General features: G+C 36.9%; 11 non-coding genes across 11 annotated transcripts; all 11 read right to left on the bottom strand.

Moving 5' to 3' along the window:
* Nucleotides 1-575: 575 nt before the first annotated feature.
* Nucleotides 576-787, bottom strand: LOC127526884 (small nucleolar RNA U3). The gene has a single exon (XR_007934303.1). It is a non-coding gene; the product is annotated as a small nucleolar RNA U3 (small nucleolar RNA).
* Nucleotides 788-1971: 1184 nt separating this feature from the next.
* Nucleotides 1972-2183, bottom strand: LOC127526882 (small nucleolar RNA U3). Its single transcript, XR_007934301.1, has one exon. It is a non-coding gene; the product is annotated as a small nucleolar RNA U3 (small nucleolar RNA).
* Nucleotides 2184-3367: 1184 nt separating this feature from the next.
* LOC127526883 (small nucleolar RNA U3) lies at nucleotides 3368-3579 on the bottom strand. Its single transcript, XR_007934302.1, has one exon. It is a non-coding gene; the product is annotated as a small nucleolar RNA U3 (small nucleolar RNA).
* A 1185-nt stretch (nucleotides 3580-4764) lies between these two features.
* On the bottom strand, nucleotides 4765-4976 carry LOC127526881 (small nucleolar RNA U3). Its single transcript, XR_007934300.1, has one exon. It is a non-coding gene; the product is annotated as a small nucleolar RNA U3 (small nucleolar RNA).
* Nucleotides 4977-6161: 1185 nt separating this feature from the next.
* On the bottom strand, nucleotides 6162-6373 carry LOC127526886 (small nucleolar RNA U3). The gene has a single exon (XR_007934305.1). It is a non-coding gene; the product is annotated as a small nucleolar RNA U3 (small nucleolar RNA).
* A 1185-nt stretch (nucleotides 6374-7558) lies between these two features.
* Nucleotides 7559-7770, bottom strand: LOC127526880 (small nucleolar RNA U3). Its single transcript, XR_007934299.1, has one exon. It is a non-coding gene; the product is annotated as a small nucleolar RNA U3 (small nucleolar RNA).
* Nucleotides 7771-8954: 1184 nt separating this feature from the next.
* On the bottom strand, nucleotides 8955-9166 carry LOC114647451 (small nucleolar RNA U3). Its single transcript, XR_003715514.2, has one exon. It is a non-coding gene; the product is annotated as a small nucleolar RNA U3 (small nucleolar RNA).
* Nucleotides 9167-10349: 1183 nt separating this feature from the next.
* Nucleotides 10350-10561, bottom strand: LOC114647450 (small nucleolar RNA U3). Its single transcript, XR_003715513.1, has one exon. It is a non-coding gene; the product is annotated as a small nucleolar RNA U3 (small nucleolar RNA).
* Nucleotides 10562-11741: 1180 nt separating this feature from the next.
* On the bottom strand, nucleotides 11742-11953 carry LOC127526885 (small nucleolar RNA U3). Its single transcript, XR_007934304.1, has one exon. It is a non-coding gene; the product is annotated as a small nucleolar RNA U3 (small nucleolar RNA).
* Nucleotides 11954-14935: 2982 nt separating this feature from the next.
* On the bottom strand, nucleotides 14936-15148 carry LOC114647454 (small nucleolar RNA U3). The gene has a single exon (XR_003715516.2). It is a non-coding gene; the product is annotated as a small nucleolar RNA U3 (small nucleolar RNA).
* Nucleotides 15149-16328: 1180 nt separating this feature from the next.
* LOC114647452 (small nucleolar RNA U3) lies at nucleotides 16329-16540 on the bottom strand. Its single transcript, XR_003715515.2, has one exon. It is a non-coding gene; the product is annotated as a small nucleolar RNA U3 (small nucleolar RNA).
* Nucleotides 16541-22270: the final 5730 nt, after the last annotated feature.

The following is a 22270-nucleotide window of genomic DNA, read 5'->3' as shown; positions in this document are numbered from 1 at the left end:
AAAATCGTTTCAAATGAGCCTCTTAACCTAAAAAAACGCATGAAAATTGGGTATTTTTAATTTTCAATTCATGTATACTAGGAATATATCTAAGCTACACAATCTCCATGAAAGGCGAACGTTTCGCAGTTTATGAATACCACGTATTGACAACTGCTGTTTTAAATTGGAGGAAAAAAGAATTTAAACCTTATCAGCAGACCAGATTGAAAAGAAAAACAGGGTAACATGAATTAAAAGGACAGAAATGGAAAAAAAAAGCAAAACATTTTCGAAAAAAAAAAATTGGCGACAATATTGAACAAACTTAATTTGAAAACAGCCTAATTACCCCCCGGGAAGGCAAAAGTTCTATCTAACTTTAGAAAAAGCATTTCAATCTTTCGCAATGGCTTTTACTTCTGTGGTAGCCATTTTGCTCAGAAAACAATACCAAAAAACACAACACATCAAAACATACTTGCTGTAAGACAACATCTAACAGCTGCATTCATAGTTTAAAATACTTTGATTTTGACACAGTTACAAAATTTAACCCAAAACAATTGACCATGAATATCGAGCACAAGCGACACACCACTCAGAACATGTTTTCTTCTTTCTGCTACTCAAGAACAGAAACGATCATCAATCGTAGAAAGCAGTCTTAGAAACAAACACTTACTACTGATCATCACGCTCAGAAGAAAACAAAGTAAATCTTCATCGTGGGTAGCGAGACCAATCACTTTAGAAACACATTTCTCTAGGAACAAACTATAGAAATGATCCCTAAAAGTATAACCTTAACCCAAGCCTGTTGGAAGTCATGACCCATATGATCTACCTGTTCCTGAAGAACACGGGACCCAATTGGCCGATTCAAATTTACACCTTCTCACATATTCGCGTTACGGTCTTTCTTAAAAAGTTTCGCTAAAGATATTATTATAATCTGCCTAGTTTTTCATATGTTTTAGTTGACGCACTTTTAAGCACACATTTCCACATTACCCAGGTTGCATCATGCATAAGATTACAACAATTATACCACCACCACAACCACCACCACCGCCAGGTGTTACAATGGGGCCTTTTCTTCTCATACAAAAACTGTCAGAAAAATGAAAGTAGGAGTAGTAGATAGGATCTAGGCTTAGTATTTGCAATCACTAAATAAATCAGAGAGTTGCGTAGGTAAACCAGAAGTAATCTCGCCGTATCCTCTCATACTTACCAAAGCAACGAAAAAGATAAAGAGCATTGGTCTGCAGCGAAAAAAGAAAAGCAATTCCACACTGGCTTCACTGCAGCCGCTGCTGCGTCGAGAAACCCTTCTAAGTAACAAATATGAACGGTAAAGGAGGAAGTGTCATCCTTCTCTTCCCTGTGAATGTGCACCTGTCATTTACTGTTAAAAAATCGTTTCAAATGAGCCTCTTAACCTAAAAAAACGCATGAAAATTGGGTATTTTTAATTTTCAATTCATGTATACTAGGAATATATCTAAGCTACACAATCTCCATGAAAGGCGAACGTTTCGCAGTTTATGAATACCACGTATTGACAACTGCTGTTTTAAATTGGAGGAAAAAAGAATTTAAACCTTATCAGCAGACCAGATTGAAAAGAAAAACAGGGTAACATGAATTAAAAGGACAGAAATGGAAAAAAAAAGCAAAACATTTTCGAAAAAAAAAATTGGCGACAATATTGAACAAACTTAATTTGAAAACAGCCTAATTACCCCCCGGGAAGGCAAAAGTTCTATCTAACTTTAGAAAAAGCATTTCAATCTTTCGCAATGGCTTTTACTTCTGTGGTAGCCATTTTGCTCAGAAAACAATACCAAAATACACAACACATCAAAAGATACTTTCTGTAAGACAACATCTAACAGCTGTATTCATAGTTTAAAATACTTTGATTTTGACACAGTTACAAAATTAAACCCAAAACAATTGACCATGAATATCGAGCACAAGCGACACACCACTCAGAACATGTTTTCTTCTTTCTGCTACTCAAGAACAGAAACGATCATCAATCGTAGAAAGCAGTCTTAGAAACAAACACTTACTACTGATCATCACGCTCAGAAGAAAACAAAGTAAATCTTCATCGTGGGTAGCGAGACCAATCACTTTAGAAACACATTTCTCTAGGAACAAACTATAGAAATGATCCCTAAAAGTATAGCCTTAACCCAAGCCTGTTGGAAGTCAGGACCCATATGATCTACCTGTTCCTGAAGAACACGGGACCCAATTGGCCGATTCAAATTTACACCTTCTCGCATATTCGCGTTACGGTCTTTCTTAAAAAGTTTCGCTAAAGATATTATTATAATCTGCCTAGTTTTTCATATGTTTTAGTTGACGCACTTTTAAGCACACATTTCCACATTACCCAGGTTGCATCATGCATAAGATTACAACAATTATACCACCACCACAACCACCACCACCGCCAGGTGTTACAATGGGGCCTTTTCTTCTCATACAAAAACTGTCAGAAAAATTAAAGTAGGAGTAGTAGATAGGATCTAGGCTTAGTATTTGCAATCACTAAATAAATCAGAGAGTTGCGTAGGTAAACCAGAAGTAATCTCGCCGTATCCTCTCATACTTACCAAAGCAACGAAAAAGATAAAGAGCATTGGTCTGCAGCAAAAAAAGAAAAGCAATTCCACACTGGCTTCACTGCAGCCGCTGCTGCGTCGAGAAACCCTTCTAAGTAACAAATATGAACGGTAAAGGAGGAAGTGTCATCCTTCTCTTCCCTGTGAATGTGCACCTGTCATTTACTGTTAAAAAATCGTTTCAAATGAGCCTCTTAACCTAAAAAAACGCATGAAAATTGGGTATTTTTAATTTTCAATTCATGTATACTAGGAATATATCTAAGCTACACAATCTCCATGAAAGGCGAACGTTTCGCAGTTTATGAATACCACGTATTGACAACTGCTGTTTTAAATTGGAGGAAAAAAGAATTTAAACCTTATCAGCAGACCAGATTGAAAAGAAAAACAGGGCAACATGAATTAAAAGGACAGAAATAGAAAAAAAAAGCAAAACATTTTCGAAAAAAAAAATTGGCGACAATATTGAACAAACTTAATTTGAAAACAGCCTAATTACCCCCCGGGAAGGCAAAAGTTCTATCTAACTTTAGAAAAAGCATTTCAATCTTTCGCAATAGCTTTTACTTCTGTGGTAGCCATTTTGCTCAGAAAACAATACCAAAATACACAACACATCAAAAGATACTTTCTGTAAGACAACATCTAACAGCTGCATTCATAGTTTAAAATACTTTGATTTTGACACAGTTACAAAATTAAACCCAAAACAATTGACCATGAATATCGAGCACAAGCGACACACCACTCAGAACATGTTTTCTTCTTTCTGCTACTCAAGAACAGAAACGATCATCAATCGTAGAAAGCAGTCTTAGAAACAAACACTTACTACTGATCATCACGCTCAGAAGAAAACAAAGTAAATCTTCATCGTGGATAGCGAGACCAATCACTTTAGAAACACATTTCTCTAGGAACAAACTATAGAAATGATCCCTAAAAGTATAGCCTTAACCCAAGCCTGTTGGAAGTCAGGACCCATATGATCTACCTGTTCCTGAAGAACACGGGACCCAATTGGCCGATTCAAATTTACACCTTCTCGCATATTCGCGTTACGGTCTTTCTTAAAAAGTTTCGCTAAAGATATTATTATAGTCTGCCTAGTTTTTCATATGTTTTAGTTGACGCACTTTTAAGCACACATTTCCACATTACCCAGGTTGCATCATGCATAAGATTACAACAATTATACCACCACCACAACCACCACCACCGCCAGGTGTTACAATGGGGCCTTTTCTTCTCATACAAAAACTGTCAGAAAAATGAAAGTAGGAGTAGTAGATAGGATCTAGGCTTAGTATTTGCAATCACTAAATAAATCAGAGAGTTGCGTAGGTAAACCAGAAGTAATCTCGCCGTATCCTCTCATACTTACCAAAGCAACGAAAAAGATAAAGAGCATTGGTCTGCAGCGAAAAAAGAAAAGCAATTCCACACTGGCTTCACTGTATCCGCTGCTGCGTCGAGAAACCCTTCTAAGTAACAAATATGAACGGTAAAGGAGGAAGTGTCATCCTTCTCTTCCCTGTGAATGTGCACCTGTCATTTACTGTTAAAAAATCGTTTCAAATGAGCCTCTTAACCTAAAAAAACGCATGAAAATTGGGTATTTTTAATTTTCAATTCATGTATACTAGGAATATATCTAAGCTACACAATCTCCATGAAAGGCGAACGTTTCGCAGTTTATGAATACCACGTATTGACAACTGCTGTTTTAAATTGGAGGAAAAAAGAATTTAAACCTTATCAGCAGACCAGATTGAAAAGAAAAACAGGGTAACATGAATTAAAAGGACAGAAATGGAAAAAAAAAGCAAAACATTTTCGAAAAAAAAAAATTGGCGACAATATTGAACAAACTTAATTTGAAAACAGCCTAATTACCCCCCGGGAAGGCAAAAGTTCTATCTAACTTTAGAAAAAGCATTTCAATCTTTCGCAATGGCTTTTACTTCTGTGGTAGCCATTTTGCTCAGAAAACAATACCAAAAAACACAACACATCAAAAGATTCTTTCTGTAAGACAACATCTAACAGCTGTATTCATAGTTTAAAATACTTTGATTTTGACACAGTTACAAAATTAAACCCAAAACAATTGACCATGAATATCGAGCACAAGCGACACACCACTCAGAACATGTTTTCTTCTTTCTGCTACTCAAGAACAGAAACGATCATCAATCGTAGAAAGCAGTCTTAGAAACAAACACTTACTACTGATCATCACGCTCAGAAGAAAACAAAGTAAATCTTCATCGTGGGTAGCGAGACCAATCACTTTAGAAACACATTTCTCTAGGAACAAACTATAGAAATGATCCCTAAAAGTATAGCCTTAACCCAAGCCTGTTGGAAGTCAGGACCCATATGATCTACCTGTTCCTGAAGAACACGGGACCCAATTGGCCGATTCAAATTTACACCTTCTCGCATATTCGCGTTACGGTCTTTCTTAAAAAGTTTCGCTAAAGATATTATTATAGTCTGCCTAGTTTTTCATATGTTTTAGTTGACGCACTTTTAAGCACACATTTCCACATTACCCAGGTTGCATCATGCATAAGATTACAACAATTATACCACCACCACAACCACCACCACCGCCAGGTGTTACAATGGGGCCTTTTCTTCTCATACAAAAACTGTCAGAAAAATGAAAGTAGGAGTAGTAGATAGGATCTAGGCTTAGTATTTGCAATCACTAAATAAATCAGAGAGTTGCGTAGGTAAACCAGAAGTAATCTCGCCGTATCCTCTCATACTTACCAAAGCAACGAAAAAGATAAAGAGCATTGGTCTGCAGCGAAAAAAGAAAAGCAATTCCACACTGGCTTCACTGCAGCCGCTGCTGCGTCGAGAAACCCTTCTAAGTAACAAATATGAATGGTAAAGGAGGAAGTGTCATCCTTCTCTTCCCTGTGAATGTGCACCTGTCATTTACTGTTAAAAAATCGTTTCAAATGAGCCTCTTAACCTAAAAAGACGCATGAAAATTGGGTATTTTTAATTTTCAATTCATGTATACTAGGAATATATCTAAGCTACACAATCTCCATGAAAGGCGAACGTTTCGCAGTTTATGAATACCACGTATTGACAACTGCTGTTTTAAATTGGAGGAAAAAAGAATTTAAACCTTATCAGCAGACCAGATTGAAAAGAAAAACAGGGCAACATGAATTAAAAGGACAGAAATAGAAAAAAAAAGCAAAACATTTTCGAAAAAAAAAAATTGGCGACAATATTGAACAAACTTAATTTGAAAACAGCCTAATTACCCCCCGGGAAGGCAAAAGTTCTATCTAACTTTAGAAAAAGCATTTCAATCTTTCGCAATAGCTTTTACTTCTGTGGTAGCCATTTTGCTCAGAAAACAATACCAAAATACACAACACATCAAAAGATACTTTCTGTAAGACAACATCTAACAGCTGCATTCATAGTTTAAAATACTTTGATTTTGACACAGTTACAAAATTAAACCCAAAACAATTGACCATGAATATCGAGCACAAGCGACACACCACTCAGAACATGTTTTCTTCTTTCTGCTACTCAAGAACAGAAACGATCATCAATCGTAGAAAGCAGTCTTAGAAACAAACACTTACTAATGATCATCACGCTCAGAAGAAAACAAAGTAAATCTTCATCGTGGGTAGCGAGACCAATCACTTTAGAAACACATTTCTCTAGGAACAAACTATAGAAATGATCCCTAAAAGTATAACCTTAACCCAAGCCTGTTGGAAGTCAGGACCCATATGATCTACCTGTTCCTGAAGAACACGGGACCCAATTGGCCGATTCAAATTTACACCTTCTCGCATATTCGCGTTACGGTCTTTCTTAAAAAGTTTCGCTAAAGATATTATTATAGTCTGCCTAGTTTTTCATATGTTTTAGTTGACGCACTTTTAAGCACACATTTCCACATTACCCAGGTTGCATCATGCATAAGATTACAACAATTATACCACCACCACAACCACCACCACCGCCAGGTGTTACAATGGGGCCTTTTCTTCTCATACAAAAACTGTCAGAAAAATTAAAGTAGGAGTAGTAGATAGGATCTAGGCTTAGTATTTGCAATCACTAAATAAATCAGAGAGTTGCGTAGGTAAACCAGAAGTAATCTCGCCGTATCCTCTCATACTTACCAAAGCAACGAAAAAGATAAAGAGCATTGGTCTGCAGCGAAAAAAGAAAAGCAATTCCACACTGGCTTCACTGTATCCGCTGCTGCGTCGAGAAACCCTTCTAAGTAACAAATATGAACGGTAAAGGAGGAAGTGTCATCCTTCTCTTCCCTGTGAATGTGCACCTGTCATTTACTGTTAAAAAATCGTTTCAAATGAGCCTCTTAACCTAAAAAGACGCATGAAAATTGGGTATTTTTAATTTTCAATTCATGTATACTAGGAATATATCTAAGCTACACAATCTCCATGAAAGGCGAACGTTTCGCAGTTTATGAATACCACGTATTGACAACTGCTGTTTTAAATTGGAGGAAAAAAGAATTTAAACCTTATCAGCAGACCAGATTGAAAAGAAAAACAGGGCAACATGAATTAAAAGGACAGAAATAGAAAAAAAAAGCAAAACATTTTCGAAAAAAAAAAATTGGCGACAATATTGAACAAACTTAATTTGAAAACAGCCTAATTACCCCACGGGAAGGCAAAAGTTCTATCTAACTTTAGAAAAAGCATTTCAATCTTTCGCAATAGCTTTTACTTCTGTGGTAGCCATTTTGCTCAGAAAACAATACCAAAAAACACAACACATCAAAAGATACTTTCTGTAAGACAACATCTAACAGCTGCATTCATAGTTTAAAATACTTTGATTTTGACACAGTTACAAAATTAAACCCAAAACAATTGACCATGAATATCGAGCACAAGCGACACACCACTCAGAACATGTTTTCTTCTTTCTGCTACTCAAGAACAGAAACGATCATCAATCGTAGAAAGCAGTCTGAGAAACAAACACTTACTACTGATCATCACGCTCAGAAGAAAACAAAGTAAATCTTCATCGTGGGTAGCGAGACCAATCACTTTAGAAACACATTTCTCTAGGAACAAACTATAGAAATGATCCCTAAAAGTATAGCCTTAACCCAAGCCTGTTGGAAGTCAGGACCCATATGATCTACCTGTTCCTGAAGAACACGGGACCCAATTGGCCGATTCAAATTTACACCTTCTCGCATATTCGCGTTACGGTCTTTCTTAAAAAGTTTCGCTAAAGATATTATTATAGTCTGCCTAGTTTTTCATATGTTTTAGTTGACGCACTTTTAAGCACACATTTCCACATTACCCAGGTTGCATCATGCATAAGATTACAACAATTATACCACCACCACAACCACCACCACCGCCAGGTGTTACAATGGGGCCTTTTCTTCTCATACAAAAACTGTCAGAAAAATGAAAGTAGGAGTAGTAGATAGGATCTAGGCTTAGTATTTGCAATCACTAAATAAATCAGAGAGTTGCGTAGGTAAACCAGAAGTAATCTCGCCGTATCCTCTCATACTTACCAAAGCAACGAAAAAGATAAAGAGCATTGGTCTGCAGCGAAAAAAGAAAAGCAATTCCACACTGGCTTCACTGCAGCCGCTGCTGCGTCGAGAAACCCTTCTAAGTAACAAATATGAACGGTAAAGGAGGAAGTGTCATCCTTCTCTTCCCTGTGAATGTGCACCTGTCATTTACTGTTAAAAAATCGTTTCAAATGAGCCTCTTAACCTAAAAAGACGCATGAAAATTGGGTATTTTTAATTTTCAATTCATGTATACTAGGAATATATCTAAGCTACACAATCTCCATGAAAGGCGAACGTTTCGCAGTTTATGAATACCACGTATTGACAACTGCTGTTTTAAATTGGAGGAAAAAAGAATTTAAACCTTATCAGCAGACCAGATTGAAAAGAAAAACAGGGCAACATGAATTAAAAGGACAGAAATAGAAAAAAAAAGCAAAACATTTTCGAAAAAAAAAATTGGCGACAATATTGAACAAACTTAATTTGAAAACAGCCTAATTACCCCACGGGAAGGCAAAAGTTCTATCTAACTTTAGAAAAAGCATTTCAATCTTTCGCAATAGCTTTTACTTCTGTGGTAGCCATTTTGCTCAGAAAACAATACCAAAATACACAACACATCAAAAGATACTTTCTGTAAGACAACATCTAACAGCTGCATTCATAGTTTAAAATACTTTGACTTTGACACAGTTACAAAATTAAACCCAAAACAATTGACCATGAATATCGAGCACAAGCGACACACCACTCAGAACATGTTTTCTTCTTTCTGCTACTCAAGAACAGAAACGATCATCAATCGTAGAAAGCAGTCTTAGAAACAAACACTTACTAATGATCATCACGCTCAGAAGAAAACAAAGTAAATCTTCATCGTGGGTAGCGAGACCAATCACTTTAGAAACACATTTCTCTAGGAACAAACTATAGAAATGATCCCTAAAAGTATAGCCTTAACCCAAGCCTGTTGGAAGTCAGGACCCATATGATCTACCTGTTCCTGAAGAATATGGGACCCAATTGGCCGATTCAAATTTACACCTTCTCGCATATTCGCGTTATGGTCTTTCTTAAAAAGTTTCGCTAAAGATATTATTATAGTCTGCCTAGTTTTTCATATGTTTTAGAGACGCACTTTTAAGCACGCATTTCCACATTACCCAGGTTGCATCATGCATAAGATGACAACAATTATACCACCACCACAACCACCATCACCGCCAGGTGTTACAATGGGGCCTTTTCTTCTCATACAAAAACTGTCAGAAAAATGAAAGTAGGAGTAGTAGATAGGATCTAGGCTTAGTATTTGCAATCACTAAATAAATCAGAGAGTTGCGTAGGTAAACCAGAAGTAATCTCGCCGTATCCTCTCATACTTACCAAAGCAACGAAAAAGATAAAGAGCATTGGTCTGCAGCGAAAAAAGAAAAGCAATTCCACACTGGCTTCACTGCAGCCGCTGCTGCGTCGAGAAACCCTTCTAAGTAACAAATATGAACGGTAAAGGAGGAAGTGTCATCCTTCTCTTCCCTGTGAATGTGCACCTGTCATTTACTGTTAAAAAATCGTTTCAAATGAGCCTCTTAACCTAAAAAGACGCATGAAAATTGGGTATTTTTAATTTTCAATTCATGTATACTAGGAATATATCTAAGCTACACAATCTCCATGAAAGGCGAACGTTTCGCAGTTTATGAATACCACGTATTGACAACTGCTGTTTTAAATTGGAGGAAAAAAGAATTTAAACCTTATCAGCAGACCAGATTGAAAAGAAAAACAGGGCAACATGAATTAAAAGGACAGAAATAGAAAAAAAAAGCAAAACATTTTCGAAAAAAAAAATTGGCGACAATATTGAACAAACTTAATTTGAAAACAGCCTAATTACCCCCCGGGAAGGCAAAAGTTCTATCTAACTTTAGAAAAAGCATTTCAATCTTTCGCAATAGCTTTTACTTCTGTGGTAGCCATTTTGCTCAGAAAACAATACCAAAATACACAACACATCAAAAGATACTTTCTGTAAGACAACATCTAACAGCTGCATTCATAGTTTAAAATACTTTGATTTTGACACAGTTACAAAATTAAACCCAAAACAATTGACCATGAATATCGAGCACAAGCGACACACCACTCAGAACATGTTTTCTTCTTTCTGCTACTCAAGAACAGAAACGATCATCAATCGTAGAAAGCAGTCTTAGAAACAAACACTTACTACTGATCATCACGCTCAGAAGAAAACAAAGTAAATCTTCATCGTGGGTAGCGAGACCAATCACTTTAGAAACACATTTCTCTAGGAACAAACTATAGAAATGATCCCTAAAAGTATAGCCTTAACCCAAGCCTGTTGGAAGTCAGGACCCATATGATCTACCTGTTCCTGAAGAACACGGGACCCAATTGGCCGATTCAAATTTACACCTTCTCGCATATTCGCGTTACGGTCTTTCTTAAAAAGTTTCGCTAAAGATATTATTATAGTCTGCCTAGTTTTTCATATGTTTTAGAGACGCACTTTTAAGCACGCATTTCCACATTACCCAGGTTGCATCATGCATAAGATGACAACAATTATACCACCACCACAACCACCACCACCGCCAGGTGTTACAATGGGGCCTTTTCTTCTCATACAAAAACTGTCAGAAAAATGAAAGTAGGAGTAGTAGATAGGATCTAGGCTTAGTATTTGCAATCACTAAATAAATCAGAGAGTTGCGTAGGTAAACCAGAAGTAATCTCGCCGTATCCTCTCATACTTACCAAAGCAACGAAAAAGATAAAGAGCATTGGTCTGCAGCGAAAAAAGAAAAGCAATTCCACACTGGCTTCACTGCAGCCGCTGCTGCGTCGAGAAACCCTAAGTAACAAATATGAACGGTAAAGGAGGAAGTGTCATCCTTCTCTTCCCTGTGAATGTGCACCTGTCATTTACTGTTAAAAAATCGTTTCAAATGAGCCTCTTAACCTAAAAAGACGCATGAAAATTGGGTATTTTTAATTTTCAATTCATGTATACTAGGAATATATCTAAGCTACACAATCTCCATGAAAGGCGAACGTTTCGCAGTTTATGAATACCACGTATTGACAACTGCTGTTTTAAATTGGAGGAAAAAAGAATTTAAACCTTATCAGCAGACCAGATTGAAAAGAAAAACAGGGCAACATGAATTAAAAGGACAGAAATGGAAAAAAAAAGCAAAACATTTTCGAAAAAAAAAATTGGCGACAATATTGAACAAACTTAATTTGAAAACAGCCTAATTACCCCCCGGGAACGCAAAAGTTCTATCTAACTTTAGAAAAAGCATTTCAATCTTTCGCAATGGCTTTTACTTCTGTGGTAGCCATTTTGCTCAGAAAACAATACCAAAAAACACAACACATCAAAAGATACTTTCTGTAAGACAACATCTAACAGCTGCATTCATAGTTTAAAATACTTTGACTTTGACACAGTTACAAAATTAAACCCAAAACAATTGACCATGAATATCGAGCACAAGCGACACACCACTCAGAACATGTTTTCTTCTTTCTGCTACTCAAGAAAAGAAACGATCATCAATCGTAGAAAGCAGTCTTAGAAACAAACACTTACTACTGATCATCACGCTCAGAAGAAAACAAAGTAAATCTTCATCGTGGGTAGCGAGACCAATCACTTTAGAAACACATTTCTCTAGAAACAAACTATAGAAATGATCCCTAAAAGTATAGCCTTAACCCAAGCCTGTTGGAAGTCAGGACCCATATGATCTACCTGTTCCTGAAGAACACGGGACCCAATTGGCCGATTCAAATTTACACCTTCTCGCATATTCGCGTTACGGTCTTTCTTAAAAAGTTTCGCTAAAGATATTATTATAGTCTGCCTAGTTTTTCATATGTTTTAGAGACGCACTTTTAAGCACGCATTTCCACATTACCCAGGTTGCATCATGCATAAGATGACAACAATTATACCACCACCACAACCACCACCACCGCCAGGTGTTACAATGGGGCCTTTTCTTCTCATACAAAAACTGTCAGAAAAATTAAAGTAGGAGTAGTAGATAGGATCTAGGCTTAGTATTTGCAATCACTAAATAAATCAGAGAGTTGCGTAGGTAAACCAGAAGTAATCTCGCCGTATCCTCTCATACTTACCAAAGCAACGAAAAAGATAAAGAGCATTGGTCTGCAGCAAAAAAAGAAAAGCAATTCCACACTGGCTTCACTGCAGCCGCTGCTGCGTCGAGAAACCCTTCTAAGTAACAAATATTAACGGTAAAGGAGGAAGTGTCATCCTTCTCTTCCCTGTGAATGTGCACCTGTCATTTACTGTTAAAAAATCGTTTCAAATGAGCCTCTTAACCTAAAAAGACGCATGAAAATTGGGTATTTTTAATTTTCAATTCATGTATACTAGGAATATATCTAAGCTACACAATCTCCATGAAAGGCGAACGTTTCGCAGTTTATGAATACCACGTATTGACAACTGCTGTTTTAAATTGGAGGAAAAAAGAATTTAAACCTTATCAGCAGACCAGATTGAAAAGAAAAACAGGGCAACATGAATTAAAAGGACAGAAATGGAAAAAAAAAGCAAAACATTTTCGAAAAAAAAAATTGGCGACAATATTGAACAAACTTAATTTGAAAACAGCCTAATTACCCCCCGGGAAGGCAAAAGTTCTATCTAACTTTAGAAAAAGCATTTCAATCTTTCACAATGGCTTTTACTTCTGTGGTAGCCATTTTGCTCAGAAAACAATACCAAAAAACACAACACATCAAAAGATACTTTCTGTAAGACAACATCTAACAGCTGCATTCATAGTTTAAAATACTTTGATTTTGACACAGTTACAAAATTAAACCCAAAACAATTGACCATGAATATTGACCACAAGCGACACACCACTAAACAACAACATTTATTTATATAGCACATTTTCATACAAAAAGTAGCTCAAAGTGCTTTACATAATGAAGAAAAGAAGAATAAATGACAAATAAGAAATTAAAATAAGACAACCTTAGTTAACATAAAAAGGAGTACGGTCCGATGGCCAGGGTGGACAGAAAAAAAAAAAAAAAAAACTCCAGAAGGCTGGAGAAAAAAAATAAAATCTGTAGGTGTTCCAGGCCACGAGACCGCCCAGTCCCCTTTGGGCATTCTACCTAACATAAATGAAATAGTCCTCTTTGTAGTTAGGGTTCTCACGGAGTCACTTGATGCTGATGGTTATACCGACTTCTGGCTTTTAATCCATCCATCATTGTTGGAACATCATGGTGCTTTGGGTAGATGGTGGTGGCACAAGCCACCACCAATAGGACACCGGAAAAGGAAACAGAAGAGAGAGTAGGGGTTAGTACAAATTTTGAATGAATAGTTATTATAATGAATTGGATATACAGAGTGTCAGGATTAAATTACAGTGAAGTTATGAGAAGGCCATGTTAAAGTAATGTGTTTTCAGCAGTTTTTTAAAGTGCTCCACTGTATTAGCCTGGCGAATTCCTACTGGCAGGCTATTCCAGATTTTAGGTGCATAACAGCAGAAGGCCGCCTCACCACTTCTTTTAAGTTTTGCTCTTGGAATTCTAAGGAGACACTCACTTGAGGATCTGAGGTTGCGATTTGGAATATAAGGTGTCAGACATTCCGATATATAAGACGGGGCGAGATTATTTAAAGCTTTATAAACCATAAGCAGAATTTTAAAGTCAATTCTGAATGACACAGGTAACCAGTGTAGTGACATCAAAACTGGAGAAATGTGTTCGGATTTTCTTTTCCTGGTAAGGATTCTAGCAGCTGCATTCTGCACTAATTGCAAACGATTGATGTCTTTTTTGGGTAGTCCTGAGAGGAGTGCATTACAGTAATCTAGCCGACTAAAGACAAACGCATGAACTAATTTCTCTGCATCTTTCGATGATATAAGAGGTCTAACTTTTGCTATGTTCCTTAGATGAAAAAATGCTGTCCTAGTGATCTTATTAATATGCGATTTAAAATTCAGATTACAATCAACGGTTACCCCTAAGCTTTTTACCTCCGATTTGACTTTTAATCCTAATGCATCCAGTTTATTTCTAATAGCCTCATTGTATCCATTATTGCCAATCACTAAGATTTCGGTTTTTTCTTTATTTAATTTGAGAAAGTTACTATTCATCCATTCTGAGATACAGGTTAGACATTGTGTTAGCGAATCAAGAGATTTGGGGTCATCGGGTGCTATTGATAAATACAGCTGTGTGTCATCAGCATAGCTGTGGTAGCGCACGTTATGTCCCGAGATAATCTGACCTAATGGAAGCATGTAGATTGAGAAGAGCAGCGAACCCAGGATAGAGCCTTGTGGAACACCATATAGAATATCATGTGTCTTTGAGTTATAATTACCACAACTAACAAAGAATTTTCTCCCTGCCAGGTAGGATTCAAACCAATTTAAGACACTGCCAGAGAGGCCCACCCATTGACTAAGGCGATTCTTAAGAATATTATGATCAATGGTGTCAAATGCGGCACTCAGATCTAAGAGAATGAGAACAGATAAATGGCCTCTGTCTGCATTTATCCGCAAGTCATTTACTACTTTAACGAGTGCAGTTTCTGTGCTGTGATTTGTTCTAAAACCTGACTGAAATTTATCAAGAATAGCATGTTTATTGAGGTGCTCATTTAACTGCATAATGACTGCCTTCTCTAGAACATGTTTTCTTCTTTCTGCTACTCAAGAACAGAAACGATCATCAATCGTAGAAAGCAGTATTAGAAACAAACACTTACTACTGATCATCACGCTCAGAAGAAAACAAAGTAAATCTTCATCGTGGGTAGCGAGACCAATCACTTTAGAAACACATTTCTCTAGGAACAAACTATAGAAATGATCCCTAAAAGTATAGCCTTAACCCAAGCCTGTTGGAAGTCAGGACCCATATGATCTACCTGTTCCTGAAGAACACGGGACCCAATTGGCCGATTCAAATTTACACCTTCTCGCATATTCGCGTTATGGTCTTTCTTAAAAAGTTTCGCTAAAGATATTATTATAGTCTGCCTAGTTTTTCATATGTTTTAGAGACGCACTTTTAAGCACGCATTTCCACATTACCCAGGTTGCATCATGCATAAGATGACAACAATTATACCACCACCACAACCACCACCACCGCCAGGTGTTACAATGGGGCCTTTTCTTCTCATACAAAAACTGTCAGAAAAATTAAAGTAGGAGTAGTAGATAGGATCTAGGCTTAGTATTTGCAATCACTAAATAAATCAGAGAGTTGCGTAGGTAAACCAGAAGTAATCTCGCCGTATCCTCTCATACTTACCAAAGCAACGAAAAAGATAAAGAGCATTGGTCTGCAGCGAAAAAAGAAAAGCAATTCCACACTGGCTTCACTGCAGCCGCTGCTGCGTCGAGAAACCCTAAGTAACAAATATGAACGGTAAAGGAAGAAGTGTCATCTTTCTCTTCCCTGTGAATGTGCACCTGTCATTTACTGTTAAAAAATCGTTTCAAATGAGCCTCTTAACCTAAAAAGACGCATGAAAATTGGGTATTTTTAATTTTCAATTCATGTATACTAGGAATATATCTAAGCTACACAATCTCCATGAAAGGCGAACGTTTCGCAGTTTATGAATACCACGTATTGACAACTGCTGTTTTAAATTGGAGGAAAAAAGAATTTAAACCTTATCAGCAGACCAGATTGAAAAGAAAAACAGGGCAACATGAATTAAAAGGACAGAAATGGAAAAAAAAAGCAAAACATTTTCGAAAAAAAAAATTGGCGACAATATTGAACAAACTTAATTTGAAAACAGCCTAATTACCCCCCGGGAACACAAAAGTTCTATCTAACTTTAGAAAAAGCATTTCAATCTTTCGCAATGGCTTTTACTTCTGTGGTAGCCATTTTGCTCAGAAAACAATACCAAAAAACACAACACATCAAAAGATACTTTCTGTAAGACAACATCTAACAGCTGCATTCATAGTTTAAAATACTTTGATTTTGACACAGTTACAAAATTAAACCCAAAACAATTGACCATGAATATCGAGCACAAGCGACACACCACTCAGAACATGTTTTCTTCTTTCTGCTACTCAAGAACAGAAACGATCATCAATCGTAGAAAGCAGTCTTAGAAACAAACACTTACTACTGATCATCACGCTCAGAAGAAAACAAAGTAAATCTTCATCGTGGGTAGCGAGACCAATCACTTTAGAAACACATTTCTCTAGGAACAAACTATAGAAATGATCCCTAAAAGTATAGCCTTAACCCAAGCCTGTTGGAAGTCAGGACCCATATTTTCTACCTGTTCCTGAAGAACACGGGACCCAAATGGCTGATTTAAATTGACACCTAATGACATATTCGTGTTACTGCTGCGTTGAGAAACCTTTCTAAGTAACAAATATGAAAGATAAAGGATGAAGTGGCGGCCTTCTCTTCCCTGTGAAAGAGCATGTTTCTTCCATTTTCTAACAAATCTTTTCAAATGAGTCTCTTATCCTTAAAATATGAACGAAAACTGGGTATTTTTTTTTTTAACTCTTTTGTATATTGGGAATAATTACAGTTTATAAATACTATGTATGCAATACTGTTGTTTCAAATTGGAGGTTAACAGATCTGAAAATTTTAAGTAGACAAGATTGAAAAGGAAAAAAGATCACCAGGATTTAAGGTATAAGGAAAGATATGGGTGAAGAAAAGGAAGAAAATATCAAGGAAATAGTTTTAGGCATTCATTTATTCTTTATCCAGTTTGCATTTTACATAATTTTTCAAGAACAACCATGTGTTTATATAGAGATGTATCTTTTTCATACATATTGTTCCTTGAAGTGCTGTACACAAAATAAAGAGAACTTAACAGAATTAGGCATAATTTCAGTTACTATTAACGTTGGGTATGTTTTCAATCTCGTATAGTCACATTGCAGAAATTATTGTTTGACTTGATTACATTTTGCATGGTGAGATTAAAAAGAGAGATGGAAAATAAAAAAAATGGAAACCTTCAGCCATCCGGGTACTTTAGAACAAACTTTTATTGGTTCCATATCCATAACACGAAACAGGCACCACACTCATATTACCGTACATGAATGTTGCAGAAAAGAACACATTAATATTCTCAACTTTCTTTATTATAGAGCTGAAGCAGTGAAATTACCACAACTGCAAACATTGTGGTACCAGATGAAAATACCTAAATGTCCAGTTGCAAGAAACTGACAAAGTAAAACCCAGATGCAAATATTCATCTGGGAATGTATTCCTACCATTAAATTCCAACTCTTTTGCCTCCATTCCTTGCATTAAGTAGGGAAATCTATGGATAGAGTTAGTGTACAGTATTACTAATGATCCTGGGTCATTTCCAGAAACAGATATTAGGTAAACTTACAGTAGATGTCAGAACGAATTTTGGCTTGCCATAGCATAATTTTACTGTAGTGTAAATTTAACGTATGCATTAATAAGCATAGAAGGTATAGGCATTCACGTTAGCGAAAAGTCTGTAGAGACAAGAAGCATTTCTTTAAAAGGTCAGGGCGGTCGCACAAGGACTTGTGTTGGGCGTATATTTCCTCCAGTGAGTCGATTATCAGTTATGTTATTAAACTGTAATTTTGAAATTAAATTCAAACTTGATAACTCTACCTGTGACTCTAGATTTCCTCTTTGATTTATTTCTGTGTCAGGAAGATGGCCTGTTCTTCTTTGTGTGTATGTGTGTGAGCAGAAGGTGTTTCAAAGTTAGGCACAGTTTTGCGGTCACTTTGTTAATATGTGTGGCATCTCCAGTCTTGTGAAGAAAATTGGCCTTCACCAAAAGTAAATAAATAATGATGGGAAATGTTCATGATTTGTGATACTGAACATGTCATGTTTCAGAAGTTTATTGAAATGAAATAATATTAAATCCTGAAATACAAATCATTAATGTTCATGCATAAACTTCTCTTTGCAAGGCATGTGATATTTTCAAGATTTGTTTTTTTCTTCTTGTTTTCAGCACCTTAAAAACTGTTTTCAGCATTTCTGACAGGATATTTATACATTCTGATGTAATGATTAGATGCTCCATTTCTTAAATCATTGAGACTGCAAACCTTTAAACCTTCCCATTAAACCTGCACTTTTGCAGGTTAATTTCAGAGCATTGGTTGCCCCATAACTGAGCTGTATTTCATCAGATCTTTCTTTCTGAAACAAGCAAATGTGTAACCCATTCCAAAATGTGATATTAGTGAGTTATCCACATCTTTGGCCTCAAGGATCATATAATTTTGGCATAATCTGTTCCAGAAAGCTAGTTAACAGGTTTGGCTAAATCCAGGTTTTGTGGAATGGAATTAACCCGCTTTCTTTGAATCCCAACTGGCTTAAATCTGATTTTGCACTAATCCTGCTTTAAGGAATAGACCCAAAGAAATATTTGATAATCTTGGATCTCAAAACAAAATCTGAAATGCTTTAGCACAATTTCACACCAATGATTAACTGGTTCCAGAACAACGAATTTCAGTTGGCTCACACATCCTCGGATAGGTTGTTCCAGATTAACACACATTCATGGCAAACATTAAAAGCTGTTTTGAGTCGTGCATTGAACTTTCGTTCTGCCATAAACTACAACTCAGAAAAAATACAGGGCAGCAACCTTCACACCAGCGGTGAAAGAAATGCTTATGTAGCACATGAAGATCACAAGCAAGTTTTTTAAATGAAGTTCAATATAGCAGCAGCTGCCAAAGGAGAGGAAATGGCATTGAAGACAATTGTAAATGCATAAGACAGTGAATCACTGAAATTCATTTTATCATTGTGTCTTCACTGAGTGTATTGTGCATTCCTCTGGCAATGTAACATTACTTGAAATGTAATATGCACTTAACAGTTGTATTTTATTTGGCAATATACCACAGATGCAATATTAAAAAAGTGTTAGATCAATTAATTGTTCTTTATGCATTGCTATATGCCACTTGTTATAGTTCTATAAAGTACTCCAGGGAGCTAAACATTGACATTTCCATTCGATTCTCAGTTATAGCAATTGTTGAGAGAGGCAGACATAATGGGTAACTGTTCATTATGTAACCCACAGGAAGAATGCAGAGGCCTATAAAACAGGTGGGGGTTCCAAGTCATTACCTTTCACCCTAGGTGACGAGCTGGCCCTCAGCCAGAGCAAAGACAGGCAATGTATTCAGAGGGTTACTTCTCTGAGCCACATATCTCCACAGTCATCACAAAGATGGAAATCCTTCCAGCAGTAGTGGGTGTCATTCTACTCTTACCATTGCATGGGGCAGTATTTCCAAGGAGCCACTGCCCCATTCACAAACAGCATTTGTGTTACAGGAGAATGATGAGGAGACCCACTTGGCCTCTGGCTCGGACTTGATGCTTAATTTTTTAAATCATTGAGGCTGCCCTTTTGCAGGTTAATTTCAGGGCATTGGTTGCCCCTGTAACTGAGCTGGATTTCATCAGGTCTTTTTTTCTGAAACAAGCAAATGTGTAACCCATTCCAAAAAGTGATATTAGCAAGTTATCCTTATCTCTGTCCTGGGGCCCCTCCTTTTCATTATTTACCTCCTTCCCCTTGGTTATATCTTTCGTAAATATAACATTAGCTTCCACTTTTATGCTGATGACACCCAGCTCTATCTCACTAGCAAACCCACTGCTTCCTTTCTACCCTCCTCGCTTATTGATTGCATAGCAGAAATCAAATCCTGGTTTTCTTCAAATTCTCTTAAATTAAATAATGACAAAACTGAGGTTCTCCTCATTGGTACAAAAGCAACATTATCCAAAACTAATTTTTCATTTGTTATTTAATTCCTCTTTCTCCCCTTCCCAAATGGGTTAAGAGTGTGGGTGTCATCCTTGACAGTACTTTATCCTTTCAGTCCCATATCAATAACATCTCCCGGTCTGCATATTTCCACTTGCGTAACAATAATCGTATTCACCCCTCTCTCACTCCCCGCACCACTGCTATCCTTGTTCATAGCCTTGTCACTTCTTGTCCAGATTATTTCAATTCCCTTTTCTTTGGTTTTTCTCACAAATCTCTTTATAAGCTTCAACTGGTCCAGAATTCAGCTGCCCGCATCATTACAAGAACCCCCTCTATTCACCATATCACTCCTGTTTTGCAACAGCTTAATTGGCTTCCAGTTAAGTTTCGCATTCAATTCAAAATTCGTCTGTTAACTTTTAAGGCTATCCACAACCTTGCCCCTCCATATCTGTCTGACCTCTTCCATGTTGCCATTCCCTCCCATACCCTTAGATCCTCTTCCTCCATCCACTTGACTGTCCTCTTCATCCGTCTTACCACTATGGGGAGCAGAGCATCCAGTTGCTCTGCTCCCCAGCTCTGGAACTCACTACCATCTGAGCTTAGAAATATTGAATCATTTTCACTTTTCAAATGTAAACTTAAAACTCATCTGTTTAAGACTGCTTTTTATCTTTGATTACAATTGCTCTGTCTGATTTTATTTTTTGTATTTTAGTTTTGTTTATAATCTGTGTTTTATCTATTGTTCAGTGTTCTTGAGTGGTTAGAAAGGCGCCTACAAATAAATAAAATGCATTATTATTATTATTTATCTTAGGCCTCAAGGATCATGTACCAGTGGTAAGCCACACATTAGGAGAGACATAACCCATCATCATACAGTTCCCCATTAACATCTTGCTTGTTGTCATTGTCCAGGACCCAACTTCCCATTGCATGTCCCCTTTAGAAGAGGCTCCATAAACCTTCAGACACCCTAGTACAGTCAGAACACAATTTCAGTTGTCTCCAAATTGCCTATTGGTTCAAGTGTAACACATTAAGAATTAGGGATGTCAAAAGAACCAGAATTTTAGTACTAATTTGGTACCAAACATAATGGTACCACTTTTTTACAGGTAGTACTAAAAAAGTTGGTACAGCACTCATGTTTGACAGAAAGCAGACAAATTACTTTGGAAGACAAAATGAATACATGAGAAAAATTTGAGTACAACTACATATAAAACTGTATCACAGGGATGATGCTACAGCACCACACATGACACATGACGAAAAGAAAAACAGCAGAGGACAAGTCTTGAAAGGGTATGAAAACACACAGATGCTTGTGTCATTGCCAGTTTTACCCTATTATGGAATTAGTTTAGAAACAGATTTGTCCTTTCTTTGAGAACTAAATAACATTACCAATCTAATGAGGTATAATTGTTTAATCTCACTTTCTTTTCATCTTCTCTTACAAATGCATGACAATACAAATTGATCACTTTCAACAGTGTCCTACACAGTCCTGTTAAATGAATAGAAGCTTTGTATTCATTCTCTGATTGTAACGAGCACATCCAGGTTTTGTACAGGTCAGGGTCATGGAAGATGTGTACCTCAAACACCTTCCCAGCTACTCATATCAAACAGAGAACTGGCAGTGCTAACAAGTAAACAATCAAGGCAAGACTTAACCTTCAATTTTTTTTTTGTATATTTCTCTTCATGGAGTGTAAGCACAGGAGTTCTGTGAACAGTTCTCATTACTAATACAAGTATAGATAATACTAATTCAAATGAAGTAACTGGTTTTTCCTACACCAGCAATCTTTTTCTTTCAGCTACTCCCTTTAGGGGTTGCCACAGTGGATCATCTTGTTCCATATCTTCCTGTACTCTGCATCTTGCGCTGACCCTCTAATGTACTCATTTCTAATCCCGTCCATCCTCGTCACACCCAATGCAAATCTTAACATCTTTAACTCTGCCACCTCCAGTTCTGTCTTCTGTTATTTGGTCAGTGCCATCGTCTTCAACCCATATAACATTGCTGGTCTCACTACCATCCTATAGACCTTCCCTTTCACTGTTGCTGATACCCATCTGTCACAAATCACTCCTGACTCTCTTCTCCACCCATTCCACCCTGCCTGCACTCTCTTTTTTACCTTTCTTCCACAATCCATTACT

The sequence above is a fragment of the Erpetoichthys calabaricus genome, chromosome 2 (assembly GCF_900747795.2).
Source record: "Erpetoichthys calabaricus chromosome 2, fErpCal1.3, whole genome shotgun sequence".
Classification (NCBI taxonomy): domain Eukaryota; kingdom Metazoa; phylum Chordata; class Cladistia; order Polypteriformes; family Polypteridae; genus Erpetoichthys; species Erpetoichthys calabaricus.
This window is presented reverse-complemented; position numbering and strand designations above follow the sequence as displayed.